Source organism: Tiliqua scincoides, chromosome 2 (genome assembly GCF_035046505.1).
Source record: "Tiliqua scincoides isolate rTilSci1 chromosome 2, rTilSci1.hap2, whole genome shotgun sequence".
Lineage (NCBI taxonomy): Eukaryota > Metazoa > Chordata > Lepidosauria > Squamata > Scincidae > Tiliqua > Tiliqua scincoides.
The window spans coordinates 237878751-237894811 of NC_089822.1; the positions used below are offsets into that span (position 1 = coordinate 237878751).

The 16061-nt window shown below is 45.6% G+C and overlaps 1 pseudogene; it reads left to right on the forward strand.

Moving 5' to 3' along the window:
• Positions 1–14864: 14864 nt before the first annotated feature.
• Positions 14865–14984, forward strand: LOC136643154 (5S ribosomal RNA; annotated as a pseudogene).
• Positions 14985–16061: the final 1077 nt, after the last annotated feature.

Here is a 16061-nt window from a genome sequence, read left to right on the forward strand (position 1 = left end):
AACAGGAGAGAGGACAGGCCCCTGCCCCGAGACGACTGCAGTCCAGAAATAGGTGCCAGAGAGGTGTCACAGAGGAAGGGATGGGGTAGTGGTAGGGTAAATATGGAAAAGTATGCAGTGGTTTCATGTTGGGCATAGTTGCAGTAGGATAAAGGGTCTTGGGGCTAGTGCTAAAGCCTTCATGGCAAAATGTGGGTTTTGTTGAGGGATTTGAAAGAAATGGGGGGGGAAGCATAGCTATAGGAGGGGTGGTGCAGTAAGTATTGCAGGTGCTGGGGCCTTTCTGGGCAGCGACAGCAACATCAGTGATCCTGAGGGGCTACTTATACAGCATGTTGCAGCATCTGCAATACTTACTGCGCCACTCCTCCTGTAGCTAGGCTACTGAGATGGAGGCATTATACAACTGATTTGGGAGGCAGTTGCAGGAATAGTTCACACAAAACTGGATATTAAAGACTGGCCTATCCAGCACACAGGTGGGTTTACAAGGTCTGCCAGCCAGAGGCTCATTTCACGAGACAATATTTACTCTGTTGTTGCACACAGTTTCATCTGTGGGCTTTTAATTAGCACATTGTTGCTAATCTTTTGTTTTTCCCTTTGTACAACAGCAGATGGGTTTGTGTGATTTTTTTTTGAAAAAGTGTGTTAAATATTGTTCCCCCTCCCTTACCAATTTTTTTTATTTTACAAACAAAAGCCAACGGCATTTTTAAAACATTACAGATTACAACAATATTCAATGAAATGAATAAAAATCTTATCCATTGTTACAAATTTCTTGGGATGTGTTAAGCCATTCATCACTGGAAGATAAGATGCCTACAATTCTATTTGCATTTTAGCAGCAAATATGTCAGTAATATTATTAGTTCATGTCTGATTTCTGGTATATTTTCACTGTGACTGATCAGGGAGAACTTCAACAAGTTCAAGAGAAATGGCATATTTTTAAATTCATTTAGGGCACCATCCTAACACCTTATGTCAGCACTGACATAAGGGCAATGCAGCTCCGAGGTAAGGGAACAAACATTCCCTTACTTTGAGGAGGCCTCCGTGAGTGCCACCCAACTGCAGGATGCAGCACATGTCCCATTGGCACCACTATGCCAGTGCTGGAAAGCACTGACATAAGGGGTTAGGATTGCGCCCTTAATATATTTAAGCATTCAGTATCTCCTGATCTTGCTGCATGCAAACCACAAGTGGGAGTTAGGGCACAATCCTAACCAACTTTCCAGCACTGACTTATCACAGTGTAGATCCAAGGTAAGGTAACAAACATGCCTTTACCTTGAGAAGGCCTCTTTGCTTGCCTCCCCACTGCAGGATGCAGTGCATGCCACCAGTTGCATGCCTATCATAGGATGAGATGGGGCAAAAGCCCCAGGCACCAGCTGCTAGGATCCCGAGGAAGCTCCCGACAGGGGCGGAAACTGTGCTTCCAGTTTGCTGGAAGCACAGTTTATAGCGCCAGGGAACCTCACAGAGGTTTCTCTGGTGTGGGCTGTGGTCACGTAAGGCTCCGTGAGCCTCTGGTGCGTAAGGGGGGGGTGGATATCTGCATGGGGGGGCAGCGATAGCCAGCAGGGGGCACCATCGCAGAGCTTTGCACTGGGCACGGGGCTGTGGAGGTCCGTGGCTGCACACCACATTGACACAGCTATGTCAGTGCTGGAAAGTTGGTTAAGACTGAGTCCTTAGTCCCTTGCATCCCACATTTTTCCAGCAACAATCAGAAGTTCAATTTAGTGCTGTTTGGCTAGTATATAATACTAAACTAGATAGACCAATAGCCAGAGTTGGTAAAGGCAACTTCCTTGCTGACAGTCTCATGATCCATCAGCTAGGGTAGACCTGCCCAGCCCCTTGGACCTACCAGATTTACATCAGCAAACTAACTGGTATGGGTCCAGGTAGGCCCATTGGGGACCAAGAAATCGAGCAGTGGGTGAGTAAAAAATTTCTTTACTTACCTCTCCACCACTGCCTGGGTCCTAGCCAGTCTGCAGTTTTCAGCAAAGGCTGTTTTGGTGCCACTGCACCCAGTAGGCTGGTCCTGGATAGGATTGGGCTGTTAATCTAATTTATTAGCTTATTTGATTCTGTATAAAAATCTGACGTCACTAATTTCCCTCACTGTCTTAGCACTATTTTCAGTAAATTTTAAATTTTAATTTTAAATCCTATTAAATTTCGAACCCTAACTCTCATCAGTGAAACCTTTCCCCATTAATTTCAGAATTGTTTGTGTATTCCAACCGAAAATCAGATAGAAATGCCCATGATTCTTATATATTCTTTACAGATATGCACACAGGACACCTGAACACCAAAATATGGTTTTGATTTAAATCCTTGTAAGGTGTGACAAGATAATCAAATATTTAGATTTAATTTCCCTCTCTTTGTTTTATCTAGCTAAATGTGACATTTCCTTTCTTCCAATGAACAATTTATTTATATTTATTTATACAGGTATTGATATACTGCCTTTCTTTGATCATCAGATTTCTCCTCAGACTTTAATCCAAGGCGGTTTACATAGGCAGGCTGTTCTAACCCCCTTAGGGATTTTTACAATTGAATAGTTCTAGTCTTTCATAGAAGTCCTCGTTCCAGCTGGATTCCTTCCTGGTCTGGCCTCTCTCTGGTCCTTTCCCTCCCACGCTCCACTTGATGGCAACTCCTCTCTGCCACTGAGGGTCAGCTCATCAGTATATCAGCGTGTCGTCAGTTCTCGGGTACTTCCGGTTGTTTCGAACTGGCAGCCTCAGATCTTCAGGCATACAAGGCGGCAGCTCTACCAACTGAGCCAGACCTCCTGCCCTGTAGTACAGGGCAATTTACAGTACAATTTACAATACAGTAAACAGTTTACAATACAGTACATTACAATTTACAGTACAGCATTTGGTTTTGGTCCATGTGAATCTATTTTCCTGCCATTTCAAGATTTCAGCCTGGCTGAGATACAAGATAGAAAAAGCCAGAAGCAGATGGACCTTGCAAGGAATAGTGTGGAGATGCCAAATTAGGGCACAAGCTGGAGAGACGTGTTCAGCTGAACATGGAGACCATCTAAAGAAGTTATTTGGTGTATTTCTATGGTTAGAGTGGCCACATTTATTCCTGACAGAAGTTTTGTACTTATAGTGGTTTTCTGATAAGTTGATGCTGAGCAGGTGTAAATTTTTACTTTTCAGCATTCTAACACTTTGCGGCAAACACTAAGCCGGTGGTTCCCAAACTCACTAGGGCAGGGATGTCAAACTTGTTTCATACAGAGGGCCGAAGTTAGCATTCATGGTGCTTGTTGAGGGCCAGAAGTGACATCATTCAGCAGAAAGTGACAACATTAAGCAGAGGATGGCCAGAAATAAGCACTTTGTTCTCACAGAATCATATTAGGTGTAAATGAGAAGAGAAAATGTGCAAATCTTGTCCATGTTTTCACGATATGAGAGAGTCCAATTATCAAGCTGGGAGGACCCAATTATGATGGGGGCAGGATAAATTGCTTCCAGGGCCCACAATTGGCCCACGGGCCTTATGTTTGACACCCCTGCACTAGGGGCATGGCGCTCTTTGCACTCAGAGGGGCACCATGTAGCACCACATGGCGTTTCCAGCTTGCCAGCCTGATATCATGTGAGAATAGCACGAGATCTTGTGGCAACAACATGTGACGTCGCACAATGTCAACCCAGTGAGCCGGGAAGAAGAGTCTGCTCAGTGCCCCGGTGAGTGCATCACGGCGCACTCTTTGGGAACCTTTGCCCTGAACAATTTATGTGATGAGCAACTTTCAAGCTTGATAGCCCCCTTGTGGAGCGATTCAGAGAGCTGTTTTCAGTGGGTAGACTCTCCAGTGGATCCACCTAGCACTCAACTTCCAAATATTAAGAATACAAGAAGAGATCATATCAAAAGTCCATCTGGCCCAACATCCTGTTTGTCATAGAGGTCAACCAGATGCCTCCAAGAATTCCAGAGAGAACATGGAGGTGATACTCTCCCATTGTTGCTCCCCATCAACTAGTATTTAGTGGCAGAACTGAGTAGACCCATGTAGGGCTTTGAGGTCAGGAGGAGGGATAGAATCCAGTGGCAGCCTCTCCTGCCATCCCCATCACCTCCTCGGCCTGAACCACCCTTCTGCCCTCTCTCTCCCATCTAGTTTTGCCCCCTCCCCTCCTTCCGACTAGTCCCCTCTACCCCACAATGTCTCCTTGCCACTCGGCGGGAACTTAGCATTGCCAGCTCCTAACAGTTGTCCGACTGACTGGCAGTCTTACCAGTTCTGGTCTCCCCATTGGTGCCTCCGTTCTCCTGGCCACCACAATAGCCGCTTCCCAGATAGTGTGTGGGAGATCAGAGCTGGCTTGGGACCATAAATTATATTCTGAGGCCATAAATTATATTCTCCACTGTCATGGCTGTTAAGTCTATGGCAGCCAAATAAACTCAACAAAGCATTATGCCTAAAAAAAAACCCTTATAATTAACGTGGCAGCTTTTTCTAAATCAAAGTAACTGTAAGGTGTTCAGGGTGAGAAAAGAGGAGTTTACTAATTATTTTCTTTAACTTTAATGCAATTTAGCAAGCCTATTTTTGAACATATAATTTTTCAGGGAAACTGTTTTCATCTGCTTCTACAGTCACAATATTTAACCATGTATACAGCACTTGTGCACTATAATCTTAAACATTTACTCGGGAGTAAGTCCTGTTGTTTGAAAGGGATTTGTTTCCTAGCAAATGTGCATAGGTTGCTTGCCAATCTCAATCCTAAGCAAGCTTACTCAGATGCAAATCCTAAAGTGTCCAGTGGAACTTACTCACAAGTAAATGTATTTAGGGTTGCAGCCTCAGTGTGCAAAGCAGTTTTACAAAGCCTGATTTCAAGTATCCAGGCACTGTAAAGTAAGTTGCTGCTGTCCTCATGTAGTAGGTGAAGAAATGCTGAAATACATGATAGTAATTGGCTCATGGTTGAGCCATGGAAGAAAAACCTGAGATTGGAGTATTTGGTGTCTCAAGCTAGAAGCTCCCTGCCCCTGCTCAATGTGTTCAATGAAGAAAAGAATGAGAGAGAGAGAGAGAGAGAGAGAGAGAGAGAGAGAGAGAGAGAGTTTACTTCTGCAACTCAGGCATGGCATGTCATGTCCTCTTGCCGTGTGACATCATATTGGTGGAGCCGCTATATACAGCCGCAAAACTGTCTTCCTTTTCTGATCCAGTGGAGGGTTGTCACGGTCAATTTCCTGTCCCAAAAACAGGAGAAAAGAAAAAGCCAGGCATTTGAAGCCTGGGAGGAAAAAGTAACGTGCTGAACTCTCTTTCCTGTTGTTTCTTTGGTTATTATTAGGTTTTTGTTGACTTTATGTGCAATGGAGGACCTTTGGAACGCAGGATTTGGTACGAAGACGCTGATCATCGTTTTCTAGACTGACACCCAGGATCCTGAGTGGCCAATATTTTATGTGTTCAGGAAAATAATTGTGTTCCTACCATATCCTTGAGATACCCCTGTTGTCTCGCCTTTTCCCTCCCAAGAAATATTAAATACAAATCAGTTTCATGTGTTTGATTGCATCATGCCTTTTCTATTCCCATCAGAGTATCTGTATTAAAGTTGTTAGGGAAGCTGGCCTTACAATGTGTAAGCAGTTCTGAAGGATTATACCTGCTCATTCAGAATCCTGAGGGGGCGGGGGGGGGGGTGTTTGTATGTGTGTATATGCTACAATCAGACAGACATTTTGGGGAAAACCATTCTGATCAGTACAATGCTGATTACACTTGCAGGGTGTGATCCTACCTACTTCGTCTGATTGAGTTCTTCCTTATGCCATTTTAAAGCACTTGATGACCTTAATCTTTCCCTTGATCTTCTCTTTGGTCTACTTGCTTCCATTTATTTCCAGGAAGAGAGACGGAGCTTGGCAACCTATTTTGTTAGTATATGGTTTGACTACTTTGGGGAGATTAAACCCTTTTGTCATAGGCTGATTCACTGAGAAATGTCTTAGGCTGACTCATTGTCCCTCCAGTGACACTTTTTGGTTCAGGAAGGAATCTGCCAAATGCCTGTTGTTGAGAAAACCAGCCCTCTTCCTGTGATCCTGATTCTCTCGTCCCACAGCTGCTATTTCCACTTTAGAAAACAACTGGTATGCGGCAATGATTACACAGGCCAACGACACATTTTGCTTCCTTAAACGTTACACCAATTCCTGGGTATATTTGGGGTGCTGATTCCAAAAATGGCATCCGTTTTGCCCTATCACATCTAGTTTTGGAGACCCGGCATAGCCTCTTTAGTGAATGGTTCAAGCCGCTTCCTCATGAGGAAGCCATGGTGTAGGCTTCCTCATTGGGAAGCTGCTTGAACCATTCACTATGCTGTATCTCCAAAACGAGATGTGATAGGACAAAACGAATGCCATTTTTGGAATCGGCACCCCAAATTCATATCAAACCAGCATAAATTTTGGGAAAAACTTTTCTGACCTTCAATTTTGTAGGCCTGTGTGGCCGGTGTTGGAATCCCTGGGGGCCCTCCTGCCTGCCCCTGAAGGTGCATTGATGGTGCTACTGCTAATACTGTGGATTCAAGTGTTGGCTCAGCTAGGTGAGCCCTGTGATGGATCTCGGCTAGTGCCCAGCTTAGGCAACCCCTGACGCGACTGCTGGGGATTACCTTCACACCTAGGCTCATTCACACCTAGGCTCATAGGGGCAGGAGGTCTGGTCTAGAGGGTAGAGCCTCCGTTTGCCTGAAGATAACATCTGCAGGTCGCCAGTTCGAGGCCACTGGCACCGTGCAACCTTGAAGCAGCTGACAAGCTGAAGCGAAGCTATTCCATCTGCTCTGAGTGTGGGAGAATGGAGGCCAGAATGTTGCGAAATACCTGTTGCGAATGTATAGAAGTACCTGTATTATTATTATTATTATTATTCGTTTTTCACTTGCTAGTTCTAGAAGCTAGTAGAGCACTGTTCTTTTTTTTCACTTTACAGCAGGGGTGCTCACACTTTTTTGGCTCGAGAGCTACTTTGAAACCCAGCAAGGCCCGGAGATCTACCAGAGTTTTTTTACAACGTTCGCGCCATCATAACATATAACATTTATGTGTACAATGTATGTTGGTGTACCTTGAGCCCCACTGAGTATAACAGGACTTACTCCTGAGTAGACATGCCTAGGATTAGGCTGTGAGGCTGCAATCCTAGCCACACTTACCTGGGAGTAAGCCCCATTGAGTACAGTGGGCCTTACACCTGAGTAGACATGCCTAGGATCGGGCTCGGGCTGCAGTCCACTCTTCCCTGGGAGCAAGCCCCACTCCCTACCAGGGCCCTGCCCAGGAGCAGCGGCTGCAGCGGGGAGCTGAGAGGGGCGGGCAGGCGAGGAGGGGCCTGGGGGAGGAGGGCGCAGGCAGGCAGGCAGGCAGGCAGGCAGGCAGGCAGGGCGGCCGCTCCTTACCTCCTGGAGCTCGGTGAGGAGGCTCTCCCTCTCGGCCGCATTGGACGCCATTGCTGTGGGTCTGGGCTCCGCACCTGGGAGCCGCCGCCGGTGGGGAGGCGGGCTGGGCCGAGGGCGCTGCTCCGAGACTCCCAGGCGGCGGGCGGGCGGGGGCGTCAACCCCCTCGCCTCATGCTCACATGGAGGAGGGGCTCGTGGACGGGTGTCGCGCTCGCTTGCTCCCACGCCGCACCGTCCTCTCCCCCGCCACCCTTCGCGGCATCCCCGCCTCCTCTGCGCTGGAGCTGCTCCTAGTCGCACCCTTTGGCTGTCACCCTGTCACGAAGGCCGCGCCGAAGGGGGGGGTCAGCACTCCGCGATCGACTCATTTTGCCTCGCGATCGACATATTGAGCACCCCTGCTTTACAGCATGCTGGGGCTGTGCTCGTTGTTCATATTGTAGAGTGCTCACCACAGCGATTTAAATTGTGAGCTCAGAGCTATTGAAGATGGCGCTTTTGTGCATTTGATTTCTACTGGCAAACATGGTGTCCTCCATACATTCTGGTAACAGCATGGCAGCCTCCATGCAATTGATTTCAATGACTGGAAGCCATTTTGTCATTTTTAAAATGAGCCACACTGGAAGCTTGCTAGAAGCATGCTAGGAATGTCACTTCCTCCTATCTCCTATTAGAAAAACGAACGCAGTCCTAGTTTGGCCCTGAGAAACAGATGATTTCTCAAGTCAGAGAGTCAGGCAAGGAAGCCTGTGCTGTTGTATATAATAGCTTGACAGTAAGGTCAAAGGGACTACTTTTCAGTGCTTTTCTTTATGAAAACGCAGCAAGCAGCTGTCTCTTTTCTTTCCCTAGCTAGAAAACACTGGTGTATTTCATTAGCGTTTTATGGAGTCTCTTCTTGTTATTTATCTGTGCATCATGTGCCTGTAACAACATGCTATAAAACTAGGGCAACATATGCACAATGTCCAAGTAATATATGTGGTATTCCCCTGTGAACATCAACAACAAAGTTTTAGAATAGCTCCTCTGTATTGTTCTGTACAGCTACAAATAAAGACAAGTTAAGACAAGTATTGAAACGGATCTGAGGCACATTTCCCATCTCTTTATGCCTGATATTGACATCCTGCAGTAACCTTTTATTCCACCTAATGGTGTTCCCTCCAGAATCTCTTTGATCCCATCCTGTGACTTTATTGCAGTCTTACTGTGATGATGATGATGGTGATGGGGTAGTGGGAGGAGAAATATATGGGTGTTAGAGGCTAATGGACAGTAGAGAAATGATTCATTTCAGTTCATAAATGCATTGATATCACATGGTATGTGCCCTTTGCAGCAGACTGTGTACATTGACTTGATTGAAAAGCATTGTAATATGTTGGAGGTCATGTGTGGTGATTTCCCTATCAACATGTAAGTAATTGCTTGGTGCTGCAACAGTGAGCATTTGTGTGTGACCCAGTCCTGATCATACTTGGATGGTAGCCTACTTCGGGGTTGAGTTCTCTATGAAAGCACCGAGTAGCATGGAATATGTTTGTTTGTACCCAGGGCTTTCTAAACTTTGGCACTGAGCAAACTGTGTAGGAAAGGAAACAGTGTGTCAGCTTCCTCCCAATTCTTTTATTTATTCATCCTGGTATCTATAGAGCTGAAAGCATATCCTTCCTAATCTCTATGGGAGTTCAAGAGCGTTCTTTATATACAACAATATTAGCTAGATTTAATTAATTATTTCTCTTTTAGGCATCAACACAGAAAGACAAGAGATGGGATATATGCATTTATACAAAGACTGATGTACCCAGTAAGTGAAGATGGAGTGTTTCATCTTAAAACATAGCATCAGTGATACTGGTCATATAGCACTAAGGAAAGTTATTTCACCATACTATTGTGCAGAATATCTCCTGTGTCTTCCATCTCCCTTCTCAGTAAGAGGGGAAAAAAGAGATACCAATTGGAATGTTCCTGGATTCCCCACGGATACCAAAACCCATGGATAATTAAATCCATGGGTTGTAGTCCAATAGGTCCTACAGACTTGATCATAACCCTGTTACTGTTGTGTCTGGAGCAGTTCTAAGGCCTCTGCATAACTCAGAAAGTCTCCCAGCACAACTGGAACAAGGTTCCCAGTCATGTCTGGGAGGTCCTCAGTGGGTTCTGCAACTGTGAGTTTGCCACCCTCACCCTCAACTGTGAATTTGCCAGGATGGTCAAATCCTCGGGTTCTGAATCTGCAGATAAAGAGGAGCCACTGTATTCATATTTCAAGTTGCAACAGAATTTGCCTTCCACAGACTTCTTTATTACTCTGAATGTTGAAAGAAAAAGAAGAGGCCTTAGTTCTGCATGTCTCTGGTCACCCTCGTGGCCACCCCGCCCCCCAACCTTATTCTTTTAAGATAGAAAGAGAAAGCTGTGGTAGATGGGTTAAAATCAAGACAAGAAGTAAGGATTTAATATTACAAGAAGGCCTCTTGGCATGAAAAAGTAAATGGAAAAAGTGATTCCCTTTGGAAACAATGAAAACCATTACTGAGGCATGTCTTTAACCACACTATTTAGAATACACAATCATTTCTGAATAGTGAGACATATAGCAGGTGCTTATGTTTTGCAGCTGGGCTTGTGTGCTAAAAGAAAAAGAATTTCAGTGAAAAGATCTAGGTGGCTGCCCCCAAGAGATGGACCTATTGGGAATGTTTCCTAAGAAGCAATTGTTTACCCACAGTCGGAAATTCTGTTTCTTAGCTTAATCAAGCGACAGGGGTCCATTAAAATGTATGCCAGTGTGTACATTACATTTGCACTTAATGCCTGGGGGTCTTAGATGTGCAGGCAGTGCTTCTGAATTGTATTCAGTCTTTTGCAAATCTCTTTGTGTTTCTTGTTTTCAAAGAACCCCTTTTTGACTTGACAGAAATGTGTACACGTATTAACATTGAATGACGCAGAAGCCTCCACTCTACTGGTTAGCAATATAATCTTTATTATTTCTTTCCAGTAGTGGATGTATCAGATATAGGAGATGGAAACAGAAGATGCCTGACAGAACTGTCCATCTGTTATCAAACTATGAATACAGGAAGCTGTGGTGCACTACAGCTGACTTTGGGTCTATTTTGTCTACTCTGGATAGTGGTGGCTTTCCAAGGTTTCAGATATCTTTCCACAACTTTGCTACCTGGTCGTTCAAAAGGAGGTTGAACCTGGGACTTTCTGCATATACAGCAGGTGCTTGGTCACTTAGCTATAGCCTAGCGGCTCTGCCCATTGTCATACACCACAGAGCACGAACGCTTTTGGCCTCTCACATTGCATTTAGTGGGGTCTAACTCATCCAGGAAGCCAACAGAATCCTTTGCTTCATAGGGAGCATCCATCTCTGCTTGCCTACTTGCCTCCACTGCTCCTTTTGCTTCTGCTCCCTGCATGGGAAGAGGAAGAAAGGACACCCCAGTTTGAGAAGCCCTGCCTTAAGGGCTTACAAGGCGAAACAAAACACAAAGGAGACACCTGCAACAGCAGCTGGAAAAGATGCCTTGCTGGAGTGAAAAGGGACAGGTGGTCTCCCCCTACTCTATATAAGAACCACTTTAAAAGGTGCATCAGTCAGCAGGGGACATTCTTATTTGATGGAGAGTAGAAAACTATTCCTAGAGCCTGATCCTTCCCCTCTCCCCGCTGATAACAGACATGCCAAAAAGGGAGGTTTTGGAGGCTTTGGAAGGGAAAGAGGAATATTTCCTTTTCTCCTCTGTGAGCCTCTGGCTCCACAATGGGTCTCCTTGGACCTGGACCAGCTCTTTAGGTGGCACAAATCTGAGGAGCAAACAAGGGCAGGGAGGTTTGAAAAAGGGGATAGGATCTGGCACGAACCCTTGCTGCTGGATTCACCATATCAGCTTGTCAGTTTCACAACCCACCAAACATAGGGTCATGACCTACAGTTGAGAAGCTGATCTATGCTAAAAATACTTTGTCATTTTCTTCAGTCAGGGCGTAGTCCTATACACACTAACCTGGGGTAAGTCCTACTGAACTCAGTACGGCGTACATCAGAGGAGACATGCCTAGGCTTGCACTGTTCTTCGTGCATCATGCTTTCCATGGATGACACCATGTTTGTTTTTTTCCTCTGAGTGCCCTTGACTTCCTTTACCTTTTTCTTAAAATGCAGCAACAACAATATTCCAGCCGAGGATGCAGTATTCCTTCTTTATCATGATATAACATCTTTATTCCCCTTCAGCTGTGAAGGGGATTTGAAGACATTTGAAGCCTATACAGCCTAGCCTGGTAATGTCTCACAACCTTCCCATATTATTTTGAAGATCTCCCTTTTTTTTCTTCTTCAAACAGTGAGGAATGTGTCAGAGGCCCTTAAAACCAGAGGAGGTTAGCACTTCTGTCCTCAAGCAAATTCCAGAAATGTTAAAAGCTTTTGTCCACTGTCATGTAAAATTATGTCTTTGAAAGTGAAGTTGAAAATCTAAAATACGCTGTTGGCTCCTAACTCTCTTTCTGTGACCAGAAGCCACTCAAAACTACATCTAGGCTGAGACACTAGGCCCGTCTATCTGTGTTGCACAATGATGATCAGCTGTACCTGAATAGCACACAAGGACCACAAGTGTTCCCTATTCTGTATATATGGTATAGCATAAAACATGGCTGGTGGAAATTCTTTGACCTGGCAATTGTCAGTCAATAAGACTGTCAATTGACAGTCCCTCAATCAAAGGTTTATCATTTCACCAGTGATAAACCTATTCACTATTAAAAGAGACTTTGGTCTTTTTCACACATTGCATTAAGTATGCTGTAGTCACCATTCTCATTTAATCATTAGAAATTTGCATTTTTGATTGTTCTTTTCGTGGCACACTGACAATAACTGTTGATGGAAGGAAATTGCCTATACGATGAGATTAACTCCCTTTGAATGGTTTGTTAAGTAGTGATATCATCCATGTAATAGTAGATGATGGAGATTTCGGCAATAGAGATGTAAGATGTGTAAAATCAGTTAGGAACAGTTCAATCATTTTGTAGATGGTTCTTTATGGTTCCTTTATATTGGAGACAGATGTCAAGCTGTATAATAACCTGGTGGCTCGCTAGTAACCTCATTGAGATCAGCAGGTGAATTTAAATCATGACATTGTTAAAGATCTTGTTAGAGAGGAACCTGCTTTTGTGCAGGAATGAAATTTATTTATTCATTCATTTGTTTGTTTGTATACTGCCTTTCTCTTAGACTCATACACTTGTACACGCCTCAAGCTGGTTGAAGGGACTTGGTATGTGAGATAAGGCAGGAGCAAGAACAAATTAGATATTTCATCATTCCTTGAAGGAGGCATTTGGGGGTGGTGTTTCAGGGCTAATTTAAGTAACAATTTCATAGTAGACTCTGCAAGATCCTGCATGTACCCCACTCCATCCCATGAGCAGCCATGTGACTGCAACTACTGATGTACTCAAGACCAACTTTCTGCATGTGTTAGCAAACCTCAGAACAAAACCCTAAACATTTTGCAGTGCCTATATATTAGGAATAAGCCTCCAGATTGGACTAATGCAATGTATTCTATATAGGGCTGCCTGGGGCCCATGAGAGGGGGGTAACATGGGTAATTTATACCTGAGCCCAGGGTCAAAAAGGAGGCCCAGAAATATCCTGGGATCTTATATTTTCTTATCTCATGTGAACTTGCTGCCGGCATGGGATGTTGAGTGTGCGACTACCGCTGCTACCAAAAGCCGTATGTACAGGGTCAAGGAATGCTTTCATGACACTCCTTAACACAGGATCAAATCTGGGAGGAAATTGGCTTGCTAGATCATTGGCGTATAGATCTGTTTGCCATGAAGAGGTGTATAGGAGCTCAGTGACACAGCTGCGGACTACAGCTGCTGCATAAGTATGTTTTGGTGCAAGCAGGACACTTCCATTCTACTGTGAGCCTAAATACAACATGCTAATTTTCTGCAATAATTTTCTATATTTAAAAGATTTTAGAGAAACATAGGAGTGTGTTTAGTTTTCCATGCAACTGTATCTAGCTGCTGACACTGCATGGGCAAGTAGACCTGGGCTCTATTCCAGCTGTTGCCATACTCCCCCTGCCCTGTTTTTCCCTCCCCACCCCTCTTCTGCCCACTCTTGTCACCACCACCCCTTTGGGAAGGGGCCCAAAAGAAACTTCATACTCCCTGATAAAATTTATCTCAGAGGCCCATGAGAGGGAAGCAGAGGCATGGAGTGGGTGCTGGCTGACACTGTACACAGTGATTTATTTGGCCAGTGGGCTGCAGCAGTGAGACCCCAACTTCATTTAATTCTTGGGAAACATCCTTACAAGAAACCAGGGTTGGGAAATACACCCTATCAAAAAGCGTTTCCTGTTAGGGGAACCCCACTTCCTTGGTTGATAACCAGGGGTACATAACATGAAGAACTCCCTTGTGAAAGTTGGAGTGGGGAATCATACGATATGGGCACACCAGCTAGTTTCCTACCTTCAGAGGGGCAAAACCTCAGAGGAAAATTCCAGCACTGTTCACTGCAGGGGCTCTTGGGATTCTTGCAGCGTTAGGAAGTCTGCCAGAGGTAGACTGGCAGTGCAGGAAAAGGGACTAGCATGGCTTTCACTATGATGAAAGCCCTGGCTTGCAGAGAGTGTTCTTCTCTTGTTTACTTCCTTTCCGCTTGTCAGGGACTCCCTAGGTGAAAGTGTGCTGCGCCTGCCACAACTGAGGAAAGATGTGCACAGGTGTGACCAGGGTCAGTGCTATCATTAGGACAACTAGGCATTAGGATGCCTAGGGCACAGACCTCAGGGGGCACAGTACTGACCTTTGAGGGGCACAGATTTATACAGGTTAGGGCACAAGCCTAACCAGGTCTACTCAGAAGTAAGTCCCATTTTGTTCAATGGGGCTTACTCTCAGGAAAGTGTGGTTAGGATTGCAGCCTTAGTTTTTTTAACTCGTATAAAAAAATGCAACTGCAAAAATGCAATAAAAATGATTGTTTTTTTTTATTTTTGAGATCAATAGCACAACATACGTAAAACATGTCATGTGTGTGAATTCACCAGAGAATTCAGTGGTGAGGGAAGGGCAGGCAAAGAATGCACTGGCTTGATGCAATCAAAACAGGTACAAAGATGAACATCCAAAAATTGAAAGAAGGCATGCTTGACCAGGGTAATATGGAAGGCTCCTGCGTATAAAGTCACCAAGAGGCAGACGTGGCTGAATGGATAAAACACACACACACACACACACACACACACACACACACACACACACACACACAAATACAGGTGGGCCTTTGTATCTGTTGACAGCAACTGTTACCCTGCACATACCCGATCTTGTCTGATCTCGGAAGCTAAGCAGGGTCAGGCCTGGTTAGTACTTGGGTGGGAGACCGCTGGGGAATACCGGGTGCTGTAGGCTTATACCATAGTCTTTCGAGACTGAAGGTTGCCAACCATCAACTTTGTATCTGTGGATTAGGAATCTGTGGATTCATTTGTCTGTGGATTGAATCTGGGGAGGGGGGCCCTGTGCCACCTACGCCAATTCCGTTACTTTTGTTTTTGTGTACTAGTGCTGCAAGCACTAGTGTGTGTTCCTTAAACAAAGTGAAATTGCTGCTGAAATGAAGAATGACTCAACAAGGCTGCAAGCTAGATGGAGCCTAACTGAACATTAGTAGGAAGTGCTTCCTGTTTGTGTTGAGTTTCAGCCCAATCCTGAGCTTCCCGATGCCTGCTGGAGCAGTGGTGCCAAAGTGACTACTGCTGTATCCAGCGGGTGCTGGGAAGCAGCCAGAGAAAGGTCTTCTAGGGGGAAGGGGACTTTTGTCCCCTTCTACCAGGAAAAACCCTGAGTCCTGCAATGGGGCTGCTCAAGTCTGCACCAGCTATTTTGCCGCCGCAGACTTGAGAGATTCCGTGTCAGGTCAGAAGTTCAGAATCTGGCAAAGCAGAGCTTCACTGGTCCCAGCCCCTTCCTGCCCCAGTGTCTCCTCCACACCCCACCCGGTCCTCCTCCTTCCTTCCGGCCTCCTCCAGAGGCCGCACAGCCACCCAGTGGTTGCATTCACCCCCATGGCAGCGCATCCTCCGCCTGCCGGCACTGGGCCAGGTGCCTGACTGGTGCCGGGCCCAGCACTCCCTTACTCTGAGACTGCTTTACGGCAGATTTACGGCGCCATTGCTGGGCCACTTTAGGGCTGGGCCACTTTAGGATTGGACCCTTAGTGTCCCTCAGAGGCATAATGCACTGCCCCGGTGCCCAGGGCAGTGACGTTTCTTGACGTTGTGTCATGTGATGTCACTGCTGGACTCTCCTCGGAGGAGGGGATGCTCACTATAGTGGCTGGGCACCCCCGATCCTTCTTCTATGGAGACTCCCCTTGAAGAGGAGAAGGAACAGGGAGTGAAGCCACCAGCGGCTCTTTCAGCGGTGCAAGGCAGTCAATTCCGGATTCTCCCTGGATGTGGGGCACTTGCTGCAGTGGTTTTGCAC